The following is a 13,238-nucleotide window of genomic DNA, read 5'->3' as shown; positions in this document are numbered from 1 at the left end:
ATCCAAAGAGAACCTACCTGTGGCTTCCTCTAGTTAGGAAGAAGAAAGCCTACTGACTGGTAGGGAGGATCCAGTAGTTACAGTAGATGCTGTCAACTGCTGGTTTGGCATCCACACACACACTTCTTGTGGTCCCAAATAACCCTTAATGTTCATACATACTGGATTTCAGAGGACACTGACCCCCACGGGTGGGTTTGATTGGTGTAATCAGAGAACTATTCTCTCGTAAGTAATTGGATTTGGCAAAGTTGGATGACACAAAGAATATGAGAAATAGGTGTTAAGGTTTTTTTTTTTTTTTATTAAAATACAGTTGATAAACAACACTGTATTAGTTTCAGTTGCAAAACATAATGAATTGACAATTATATACTTTACAAAATGCTTATTATCTGTCACATATAAAGTTATTACAATATTATTGACTATATTCCCAATGAAATAGTCCCTATTTCATCCTTTTGACTTATTTATTTTAATACTAGAAGTTTGTACTTCTTAACACCTACCACCTATGCTACCCATAGTTCCCACTGACAACCCCTAATTTGTTCTCTGTACTTATGACTCTATTTCCACTTTTCTTTTTGTTTTTTACATTGCACATATAAGTGAAATCTTATGGTATTTGTCTTTCTCCATCTGACTTACTTCACTTACCATAGTACTCTTTAGGTCCATCCTCTATACTGTCACCTTCGGTCTCTCCTTTCCACTCAGAGTCCCTTTTAATATTTCTTGCAGGACTGGCTTAGGGGTCATGAACTCCTTTAGTTTTTGTTTGTCTGGGAAACTCTTTTTCTCTCCTTCTATTCCAAATGGTAGCCTTGCTAGATAAAGTATTCTTGGCTACAGATTTGTCCCCTTCACCTTGAATATATCATGCTACTCTTTTCCGGCTTGCAAAGTTTCTGTTGAAAAATCTGCTGACCTTATGTGTTCCCCTTGTAAGTTACTAACTCTTTTATCTTGCTGCTTTTAAGATTTTTTTTTTCTTTATCACTATATTTTGCAAGTTAATTACAATATATCTTGGTGTAGGCCTGCTTTTCTTGGGGTTTTTCTGTGTCCTCTGGATCTGGATATCTGTTTCTTTCCCCAGATTAGGGAAATTTTTGCTATTATTTCTTCAAATAAATTTTTTGCCCCCTTTTCTTTCTCTTCTTCAGTATCTCCTATAATATGTTATTATGTTTGATGGAGCTATTCTCATTTTGCAAATTCTTTTCTCTCCTTTTGTTCAGCTTGAATACTTTCCATTACTCAGTTTTCTAGGTCAATAATTCATTCCCCTGCTTCTTCCATTCTGCTATTCATTTCATTAAGCTTATTTATCTCTGCAATGTTATTTTTTATCTCTGTGTTAAGGGTCTCACTCATGTCTTCCACTCTTTTTCCAAGTCCAGTGAGGATTGCTCTAAGTTCTCTATTAGGCATATTACTTAGATGTCTGGCTTTGGTTTTGTCCTGTTCTTTAATTTGAGATAAATTTCTGTCTCCTCATTTTTTCTGTCTTTCTGTGTCTGTTTCTCTGTGTTTAGAAAGTCACCTGTATCTTCTGCTCTTGAAAGTAGTGACTTTATGAAGAAGAGTTCCTAGACTGCCTTGTTCCCTGTTCACCAGAATTCAGGAGAGTGTCCTATGTGTGCTGCTTACACCCTACTGTTGTGTCTGAGTCACTTTTCCTTTTAGGGCAGTCATCTGTACTCTGTCTGTTGTGGGCTCTGTTTGCTCTCTGTGTTGTTAGTAGGACCCAGGCAGGCCAGCTCTTAAGGGGTGTGCCCACCAGAGAACTTGGAAGTGAGGCCATGGTGTTAGTAAAATTTGTGCTGGACTACACAAATGTGATATTCCTCCAAGCACTTTGCTGGTTGGAGGCTGTGTGTCAGGGCTGTCGGGGGCACAAGGCTGGGCCAGGCTGGACCTGGTGTATGATGGTAGCTGGGGTGTATTGCTGGGTACAGTATGGTGACTAGACACTGAGTCACAAGTGGGCCTAGAATGGTGGTTCTGCATGGTGAATAGCAGCTGTGCATCCAGTGGCTTGTAAGGGTGATCCGTGGCTTTAACCAAATTTGCCCTCAACCCAGGGCTGAGGCCAGCAGGCTTGGAGTGAACTAGTCCTCAGGAGAACTTGTGGGTGTGGTGCACTACTAGTCGGTTAGGTAGCAAGTGTCTATGCAGTCCGACCTCTTACAGGTGGCTCTGTTTATGCTGGGAAGCAAAGGAGGAAAATGGCACCTGCCGCTTCCCTCACCTTTTGGAGAAGTACCCAACATGCTGCAAAATCAGTATAAACAGGGCGCCTGGGTGGCTCAGTAGGTTAAAGCTTCTGCCTTCGGCTCAGGTCATGATCCCAGAGTCCTGGGATCGAGCCCCACATCGGGCTCTCTGCTCAGCAGGGAGCCTGCTTCCTCCTCTCTCTCTGGCTGCCTCTCTGCCTACTTGTGATCTCTGTCTGTCAAATAAATGAATAAACAAAATCTTTAAAAAAAAAATCAGTATAAACAGATCTGTCTCCTATTTGCCCGTGGCTTTGTGTAAACTGCCATTTTTATGTTGCTTCTCCATGAAGGCTTCTTTCTCTCTAAAGGTGGTGGGCAGAGCTATCACTCACCCTCCCTCCTCACCCAGTGCTGAGTCAGCAGACTTTTAAAGCTCCAGGCTCTAAGTACCAGTGGTTGTATAAACTCATGGAATTCAGAGCCTCCGGGTTTTTTTTTTTAATTAATTAATTTATTTTCAGATAAAACAGTATTCATTATTTTTTCACCACACCCAGTGCTCCATGCAATCCGTGCCCTCTATAATACCCACCACCTGGTACCCAACCTCCCAGCCCCCGGCACTTCAAACCCCTCAGATTGTTTTTCAGAGTCCATAGTCTCTCATGGTTCATCTCCCCTTCCAATTTCCCCCAACTCCCTTCTCCTCTCTAACACCCCTTGTCCTCCACGATATTTGTTATGCTCCACAAATAAGTGAAACCATATGATAATTGACTCTCTCTTCTTGACTTATTTCACTCAGCATAATCTCTTCCAGTCCCATCCATGTTGCTACAAAAGTTGGGTATTCATCCTTTCTGATGGAGGCATAATACTCCATAGTGTATATGGACCACATCTTCCTTATCCGTTTGTCCATTGAAGGGCATCTTGGTTCTTTCCATAGTTTGGCGACCGTGGCCATTGCTGCTATAAACATTGGGGTACAGATGGCCCTTCTTTTCATTACATCTGTATCTTTGGGGTAAATACCCAGGAGTGCAATTGCAGGGTCATAGGGAAGTTCTATTTTTAATTTCTTGAGGAATCTCCACACTGTTCTCCAAAGAGACTGCACCAACTTGCATTCCCACCAACAGTGGAAGAGGGTTCCCCTTTCTCCACATCCTCTCCAACACATGTTGTTTCCTGTTTTGTTAATTTTGGCCATTCTAACTGGTGTAAGGTGATATCTCAATGTGGTTTTAATTTGAATCTCCCTGAGGGCTAGTGATGATGAACATTTTTTCATGTGTCTGATAGCCATTTGTATGTCTTGATTGGAGAAGTGTCTCTTCATATCTTCTGCCCATTTTTTTGATATGATTGTCTGTTTCACATGTGTTGAGTTTGAGGAGTTCATTATAGATCAGAGCCTCCAGTTTTTAAAGGCAAGTGTTATAGGGATTAATCTTCCCTGCATGAGTTCCCCAGTGCAAGGGCCCATTTCTCTGCCCTCTCTAGATGCACAGCTCCCTCCCTGCTGTGGGCAGCCTCCCTCTGCATTTCTGACATTCCTAACCTTTCAGATGCAGCTTCTTCTCTATGTTTAGTTGTGGAGTTTATTCTGCCAGTCTTCAAATTGCTCTCCATTTTGTTGACTTGAAAATGGACAATATCCAGTTGAAAAAGTGGGATGGGGTGAGCTCAGTGTCCTCTTACTCTGCTACTCTGCCATCTTCCCAAGCTCCTCCAAATTTCCCTCTTAAAAACTTCTTTTGTTGCATCCCAATGATTTTGAACTGCTGTGTTTCCATTTTTATTTGTCTTCAGGTACCTTTTAATTTCCTCTTTGATTTCCTCATTGACCTTCTAGTAGTTCAGTAACATGTTGCTTAACCTCCACGTGTTTCTTTTTTTTCCAGTTTTTTTTTTCCTTGTAATTAATTGTTAGTTTCATACCATGTAGGGGGGAAAAAGGCTGGATATGTCAGCTTTCTTAAATTTACTGAGACTTGTTTTGTGCCCCAACATGTGATCTATTCTGGAGAATGTTCTCTGTGCACTTGAAAAGAATGTGTATTCTGTTGTTTTTGGATGGAATGTTCTGTATATAGCTGTTAAGCCCATCTGCTCTAATGTGTTGGTCAAAACCACACTTTCCTTATTGATTTTCTGTCTGAATGATTTATCCATTGAAGTAAGTGGGGCATTAAAGTCCCCTACTATTATATTACTGTCACTTTCTCACTTTAGTTCTGTTAATATTTACTTTATACAGTTAGATGCTTCAGTATTGGTTGCATAGATATTTATAATTGTTATATCCTCTTATTGGATTGATTCTTTGATCATCATATAATGCCCTTATTTGTCTCTTGTTACAGTCTTTATTTTATAGTCTATTTTGTCTGATATAAGTCTTGTTATCCTGGGGTGTCTGGGTGGCTCAGATGGGTAAGCATCTGCTTTCAATTCTGGTCATGATCTCCAGGTCCTGAGATCAAGCCTCACATCAAGCTCCCAGCTCAGCAGGGAGTCTGCTTCTCCCTCTTCCTCTCCCACTGCTTGTGCTCTTTCTCTCTCTCTCTCAAATGAATAAATAAAACATTTTAAAATTTTATTTATTTGACAGAGAGATACATCACAGATAGGCAGAGAGGCAGACAGAGAGAGAGGGAGAAGCAGGCTCCCCACTGAGCAGAGAGCCCGATGCGGGACTCGATCCCAGGACCCTGAGATCATGACCTGAGCTAAAGGCAGAGGCCCAATCCACTGAGCCACTCTGTTGCCCAATAAAACACTTTTTTAAAAAGTACCTCTATCCCAGTCTTTTATTGTTTCTATTTACATTAAACATCTTTTTCCATCCCTTCACCTTCAGTCTGTATATATCTGTAGGTCTGAAGTGAATTGCTTGTAGGGAGCATATAGATAGATCTTGTGTTTTTCTCCATTCTGTCACCCTATGTCTCTTGCTTAGAGCGCTGAGTCTATTTACAAAGTAAATATTGACAGATATGTGTTTAGTGCCATTCTGTTCATTATTTTCTGGTTGTTTTTGTATTATTGTATTATTCTGTTTCTTTCTTCTCTTCCTATATTTTCCTTGTGATTTGATAACTTTTGTTAGTATTATGCTTAGATTCCTTTTTTTATTTTAATTTTCTGTGTTTCTATTATAGGTTTTTGGTTTGTGGTTACCATGAAGCTTATGTATAACATCCTACATATTTAGCAGTCTATATTAAGTTGATGGCTGCTTAAGTTCAAACATATTCTAAAAGTACTACATTTTTATTCCTTTACACATTTTAGGTATATGATATCATACTTTACCTTTTATTTTACATATCCCTTAACTAGCTTTTATAGATATGATTGATTTTACTAGTTTTGTCTTTTATTCTGCATACTAGCTTTATAAGTTATCTACTAGCTTTATGAGTTATCTACTACCTTTAGAATATATTTGCTTTGGCCAGTGAAATTTTTTCCTTTTAGAATTGGGTTACTTCTATTTATGGCTTTTTCTTTTCTGCTTAAAGTAATTCCTCTAGAGGCACCTGGGTGGCTCAGTAGGTTAAGCCTCTGCCTTCAGCTCAGGTCATGATCTTGAGGTCCTGGGATTGAGTCCCACATCAGGTCTCTGCTCAGTGGGGAGCCTGTTTCCCCCTCCCCCTACCTCTCTCTCTGCCTGCCTCTGCCTACTTGTGGTCTCTGTCAAAATAAATAAACAAACAAACAAACAAATAAAATCTTTTTTTAAAAAAGTAATTCCTCTAATATTTCTTGTAAGGCCAGTTTAGTGGCGGTGAACTCCTTTAACGTGTTTGTCTGGGAAGCACTTTAACTCTCCTTCAATTCTGATAATAACCTTGCTAGGTAGAGTGTTTTAGATTGTAGGTTTTTTTTTCTCTTTTTAGCACTTTGAATGTGTCATGCCACTTTCTTCTGACCTGCAAAATTTCTGCTGAGAAATTAGCTGATAGCCTTAGGGGGATTTACCTTATATGTAACTATTTGCTTTTCTCTTGCTGCTTTTAAGATTCCTTATTTTTAGCTTTTGAGGTTTTAATTTTTTGAACTCTGAGAAAGTAATAAATGCCTTTTATTACAAAGGTACAGACGTCATCCAAGGCCACCTAGGTGGCTCAGTGGGTTAAAGCCTCTGCCTTCAGCTCAGGTCATGATCTCAGGGTCCTGGGATAGAGCCTTGCATTGGGCTCTCTGCTCAGCAGGGAGCCTGCTTCCCCCTCTCTCTCCCTGCCTCTCTGCCTACTTATGTTCTCTGTCTATCAAATAAATAAATAAAATCTTAAAAGAAGTCATTTGAGACCTCAGATATTAACCTGTTGCACACTAATATCACACTACTAATGTGCAATTTAATATGATTATTAAAACTTACAGTGTGATTTTCCAACAATCATAATGGTTATAGATTCTTTCTATAAATAATAATTAAAACAATTACTGGAACTTAAGACCAATATATACCTAACAAAGGGGACTGAAAATTCCTGCAAGGGCAGTTTTGTTTCTTGATAGAAGTAAGACTTTAATGGTCAAAGTCTACTGCCTACAAGAGGTACATTGGACCCAGCTTTTCCAAAGAAACAAGGTAAAATGAGCAACTTCTAACAATCTAAAAAAATATATGAAAGCAGTACTGAGATGATTCACAGACTGTTTTATCATTCCATCTGTTTCCAGTCTTCAAAAATACATAGTTTATAGGTCAGAAGTTCTGGGTTTGGCTTTAAACACCAAGGTGAAGGCCCCTGCCAGGGTCCAGGCAGGCTTTCCCTGGGAGTCCTCACTGAGGCAGGGCAGCCCCTCATGGATCAGATCAGGTCTCACAATGGCATCTGTGCTGGTGGCCTGCTCCACGCCATGTTTGGCACTCACTTTCTCCTCAGGCAGCCCAGAGCTGCTTGTATTCTTATGACCCAGAACAGTCCCTTTCTTCTTTTCTGTCAACACCTCTAGCCCCATCATTCTGAGATGGTGAAGCCATTCATTCCTGAACATAAAAGTCCAAATGGAGGACTTTCCCTGCTATCCACATAACACAATGGGACACTGAGGGGTATCTGGTTTAGAAGGGTCTGGCTCATACTTCAGGATGATGCTCCCCTTAGCCAAGTCCCTGGCTTAGCTGTATGTCTTACTGCTACGTTTTCTTAAAAAATGGATTTTCCTGGGTCAATAGAATTTTAACATCTTCCATTGATACAGTGATCATTCTTGAATTAATAAATGAATATAACGTGTATACTCCCTCTTGTGCTAACTGAAAAGCACAATCAAACTCTTGATCACTGTTATTCCAATACCAGACTTATATCCCAGTGTTTACAACCTTCATCCTCTCACTATTATTTAGCAGCACATCATTGTTCAGCTCCTTGGAGACTATGTAGAGTTGCCTTTTCTTCCCTTCCATAGTATGAGTTAATAAATTCATCTTAGGGAATGAAGGACCCCATGCATAGAGTTTCTGGATAGGGGTGTCTGGGTAGCTCAGTAGTTAAGCATCTGCCTTTGGTTCAGGTCATGATCCCAGGGTCCTGGGATTGAACCCTGATTCAGGCTCCCTCCTTGGCAGGAAGCCTGCTTCTCCCTCTCATACTCCTCCTGCTTATGTTCTGTCTCTCACTGTCTCTCTGTCAAATAGATAAAATCTTAAAAAAAAAAAAAAAAAAGAATTTCTGGATAGGTGGAAATAATGGTCCATCTTCAAGAACAAATACAAATGGATCATCTTTAAATTCTTCCATCTGATAACTTTACTTTCTTAGATGGAGAAGAACCATACACTCCATCTTTCTTATTTCCATTGTTCTCTAAATTCTCAGTTCTTTCCATTATCTCTGTGTTGTCAATTCCACTACCTGGTTTACTTTCCAGCTCAGAAAGAGTTTGTACTTTTTCCTTCTGTGGGATTTGCAGAGTTGGACCAGTTTCTCTGGGCACCACTGATTCACCCTCCAGCTTTGGTGGACGTTTATGCCACGTCATTGAAGACTTTTTCACTAACACTGTTACAAAGAACCCTCCAGTATTTTGATGATGTGGTAATATTCTAGGATACCACTCTAGGTGCATCCCCTGTAAGTATTCTTGCTCCTTCAGTGGAACCTGGTAGGCCAAATCTGGGTATGTCTGCTGTGAGCACTACCCTCTCACTCTCTAAACCACTGTCCATCTTTCATCATTACCTTCCACTATGTAATTCCAGGCAACCATTTAAGTCCTGGCAGCTCAGAAAACATCAGCCAGCTCCAAAGCACCTTCACTTTTTTCTCCAGTAAAGATACTATTACTACTTCATCTTTAATGGGGGTTTAGTGAACATATAGAAGACACCAACCTACCACCTTCCACTAGCTTCTCAGTGCCTTACCTAACAATCCACAGCTATAATTCATGCAGCTGCAAGTTATATGATGTCTTCCACTTTTTCCAAACATCAGTGGCTTTTTATCCTCATAGTGCTATCTCCACTGTAAGGGACATTACATATAATGCAATTATAGAAGAGAATTTCTTTCCTTCCTATTAATGTCTATTTTGAGTCTGGATATGCTGGATACATCATGGTTGATCACCATAGATGCAGAGGCTGCTCAGAATTTTGGCCTGATGAAGGAGCAGATAGTAATGCTTATTGACCTCATCTCTATGATGAAAAACCCCTCAGGAAAAGGGACAATCATGTCCGCATATAACATTTCAATTAATTGTGTGGTCTTTGATCCAGATGCTGCACACATATCTAAGATCTTATGGAGAGGATGTGTATTAAGTAATAGTAGTGGAATCAGGCTTAACGGCTTCTTGACAACTGATATTTCCAGATTCAGTTTCACTAACCAGTGAAACTTTTCCAAGTGTGGGGACCTTTTCAGATTTTTCCACCTAAATTTGTGTGCCTGGCATGTTCTTTAGAATACCGACTCATGGGCGGTGGAACTTTAACTTCCTGACCTTCTGCTTCAGGTCCTCCAATTTCTTGAAATACTTGTTCTTTAAGCAATAAAGAGGTTTTTTGTGTGTGACTTTTGTAATCAGTAATTCTAAAGTGGCCAGGAGGGGCCCCCTGAGTGCTTCCATGACCTGGTCCCATTTGCCCTTGGGTATTCTTGAGCTCCTGGTAGTACTGCTGGAAGGGCTTGTTCTCCTTGACAATCTAGGGATACTTGCCTTCCTAGCCCATTTCATTGCACTTCCTGCCATCCTTGGTACCATCCTTCGTGCCCTGACACTACTGCCATCCTTACTGCTGCTGCTGCTGCGGCTGCCGGAGTTACCAGCCAGCAACCCCCATGTCCCAGGTGGCTGCCCCCACCCATAGACACCTACCAGGCACCACTGGTTGGAGGGGACTTTATATTTTAATTATTTTATGTCTTGGTGTGGACCTCCTTGGGTTCACCTTGTTTGGAGCTTTCATTGATTTCTAGGTCTGGCTATGTTTCCTTCCGCAGTTAGGAAAGGTTCCTGCTATTATCTCTTCAATAAATGTTCTGTTCCTCTTTCTCTTCTCCTTCTGGGACCCTTAAAATGTGAATGTTAGTTACTCAGGATTGTCCCAGAAGTCCCTTAAACTATCCTCAATAAAAAAAAAAAAATTGGGGGAGTCACTTTGGTGGGTCAGTCAGTTAAGTGTTTGCCTCTTGATCTCAGCTCAGTTCTTCATTTCTGCCAAGCAGAGAGCATGATGCGGGGCTCGATCCCAGGACCCTGAGATCAGGGCCCAAGCTGAAAGCAGAGGCTTTAACCCACTGAGCCACCCAGGCACCCCTCTCAGCTCAGTTCTGAATCTCAGGGTTGTAAGTTCAAGCCCTGCATTGGGCTCCATGCTAGTGTGGCACATACTTAAAAAAAAAAAATTTTTTTTTCTTTTTGCTTTTCAGCTTGGTTGCTTTCCACTGCCTTTTCATCCTTCCTTCCTTCCTTTCTTTCCTTCTTGTATAATTTTATTTATTGATTTTTTTTAAACATTTTATTTATTTAAGTAATCTCTATACCCAATGTGGGGTTTGAACTCATGACCCCAAGTCAAGAGTCCTCCAGCTAGGCCAGCCAGATGTCCCCACTACCCTGTCTTTTAGATTGTTGATCCATTCTTCTGTATCTTCTAATCTGCTGTTGAATCACTCTAGTTCATTTTAGTTACTGTATTATTCAGCTCTGTTGGTTCCTTTTTATATTTTTCTCTCTCTTTATTAAAGTTCTCACTGAATTCAGCCACACTTCTCTCAAGTCTGGTGAGCATCTTTAGGACCATACCTTTGAACTCTATTAGGTAGATTGCTTATCTACATTCTGTTTGGCTCTTTATGAGGTTTTGTCTTGTTCTTTAATCTGAAATATACTTGTCTCCATTTTATCTGTTTGTTTTTATGTATTTTGTAGTTCAGTTATGTCTCCTGGTCTTGAAAGTAGTGGCCTCATGTAGAAGGCATCCTCTGGGGCCCTGTAGTGCAATTCTTCTTGCCACAAGAACAAGGTATTTCAGGAGTGTCTACCATATGGGTTGTACATGCCCTCCTATTGTGACAGGGCTGTAACTGCTGTGAAAATGCTGGTGGTTGTGGCTGGCTTAGAGACCTAGCTATAACTGCTGCAAGTATGGGGCTGACCCACTCAGTGGGTTAGGAATCCCCTGGAAGGGCATCAGATGTGGCTTAGGCTGTCTGCTGGGTTTGGTCAGACAGTAGTCACTTTGGGGGAATACTGGTCCTAACTGAGACTGCCTGCTGAATGTGGCAGGGAAGAAGCCACATTGGAGGGGTACCTTCTGGGACAGGAATGTTGGGTGAGGTGGGTCTACAAGGGAACACTAATGCAGGTTGGACAGTACTAGTAAAGTTAATGGAAAGCAACAGAACTGGCTCCCACAAGTGTCCACACAGCTTGGTTGAAGGAAAAAAGGAAAAATGGTGACTGGCACTTCTACTTCCAGAGAAAGCTTCTTCAGATCCCTGACCCTCTGGCTCATGTCCTAAAATTAGTCAGTAAATAGGTGTAAGTCAGGCTCTTTTTTCTTCTTCTTCTTCTTTTTTCTCAGAATGAAAGAGAGAGAGAGAGAGAGTACAAGCAGGGGGAACAGCTGGCAGAGAGAGGAGCAGGCTCCCTGTAGAGCACAGAACCTGACATGGGGCTCCACCCCAGGACCCTGGGATCATGACCTGAGCCAGAGGCAGATGCTTAACTGACTGAGCCACCCAGGTACCCCACCCAGGCTCCTTTCAAACTGCTGCCTCTGTGGTAGAATGATATAGAATGCTTCTCCTTTAAGAATGAAGACTTGGAGCAAAATAAGTCAATCAGAGAAAGACAACTATCATATGATCTCCCTGATATGAGTAAGTGGAGATGCAACTTGGGGGGTTTGGGGAGTAGGAAAAGAATAAATGAAACAAGATGGGCTCGGGAGGGAGAGAAACCATAAGAGACTCTCAATGTCACAAAACAAACTGAGGGTAGCCGGGGGGAGGGGGGTAAGGAGAGGGTGATGGGGTTATGGACATTGGGGAGGGTATGTGCTATGGTGACTGCTGTGAAGTGTGTAAACCTGGCGATTCACAGACATGTACCCCTGGGGCTAATAATACACTATATGTTTATAAAAAAATTTTAAAAACTAAAAAAAAAAACAAAAAAAACTTAAATTAGGGGGGAAAAAAAAAGAAGAAGAAGAATGAAGACTTGGTTCCTGTAGCCCTATGGTTCTCCCTGAGTTAATGTCTACCAATTTTCAAAAGCAGATATTATGGGGGATTATCTTTCTGGTTTGGGCCTCTAAACCAGGGCTGGGGGTACCTGATATGGTTCTTGATCCCCCTCACTACTCAAGGAGGATTTCTACACCACTGATATCTCTCCTCCTTGTTGGTCACCACCCTGGAGGTTTGTTTTCTGATCATGTTTCTGCCTCTACAGCCCTTCTGGATATAGCTTTTTCTTTATGTCTTTAACTATGGATGATCTGTTCTTCCAGTCTTCAGGTTGTTTTCAGAGTGAATTGCATTATATGTAGTTGTTGCCTCAATGTGTCTATGTTAGGAGGTAAGCTCAGAATCCTCCTACTCTACCATTCTCCCTGGCTCTCACCAACTGGAGTCTTTCTTGAAAGATAGCCTCATCGTTTATGTGTAAGAAAGAAGCAGAACCTCTTCGGCCTCTGGTCATTGGCATGCAAGTGAGGCCAGAAATGACCACAGCTATTGCAGCATCAGAATTAGAGGTAGACTGAATGCACTGGAGTGATTGAAAGGGGAGACCATAACCCCGCATTTATAATCCTAATCCAGGAGCTGTCCTGCTCATTTTGGATTCTTTTATGTGAAAAAAATATTCTTGTAGTTGAAACCGGCTAAATTTATTTTCTGTTATCTATAGCTTTAGGTATTATTTAGAAGGGTAGGTGAGGGTGAATTTCTGGTATTTTGGAAAGGCCCTGGGGTAACCTCCATGCTTTAAATGCGGAGGGCCCAATCCAGCTGAGATATACTCTTTCCCATGGTTGCTGGCCCCTCCTTCATTCCATGTCTGATTTCTAGGAGGCCTAAGGACCTCTCAGATGAGGTCTGTGGTGCTGTCTTTGATGGTCCTAAAAGTGCCTTCATTTCCTAGATAAAATTTTCTTCCAAGCACTCTCGACTTATTGATGGTTTGTGTTTTCTGATTATACAAGTTTTACATGTTAGTAGCAGAAAGACAAAAGGATGCAAAAAAAAAAAACACCAAAAAGCCAAAAAACCTGGTAACCTTAGTATTCCACTGTTTCGGTGTACACAATGGGTATTATTTGTGTTTCTGATTCATTTTATTCCCATTTCAAAAATGTGCTCCTCATATTCTACAGATAGTTTTAAGATTTACTCATATATTTGAGAGCAAGCACACGTGGGAATGGGGTAGGGGTAGAGGGAGAAGGAGAAGGAGAGAAGCAACTTCCCACTGAGTACAGAACACAGTGTGGGGCTCAATCTCATGACCCCAAGATCATGACGT

The 13,238-nt window shown here is 41.2% G+C and overlaps 1 pseudogene; it reads right to left on the bottom strand.

The window, feature by feature from the left end:
- Positions 1 to 6,944: 6,944 nt before the first annotated feature.
- Positions 6,945 to 13,238, bottom strand: part of LOC116589668 — a 32,126-nt pseudogene continuing 25,832 nt past the window's right edge.

Source organism: Mustela erminea, chromosome 1, assembly GCF_009829155.1.
Source record: "Mustela erminea isolate mMusErm1 chromosome 1, mMusErm1.Pri, whole genome shotgun sequence".
NCBI classification, from domain to species: Eukaryota; Metazoa; Chordata; class Mammalia; order Carnivora; family Mustelidae; genus Mustela; species Mustela erminea.
Note: the sequence above shows the minus strand (reverse complement) of the source record. Positions and strands in the feature narration are given on the sequence as shown.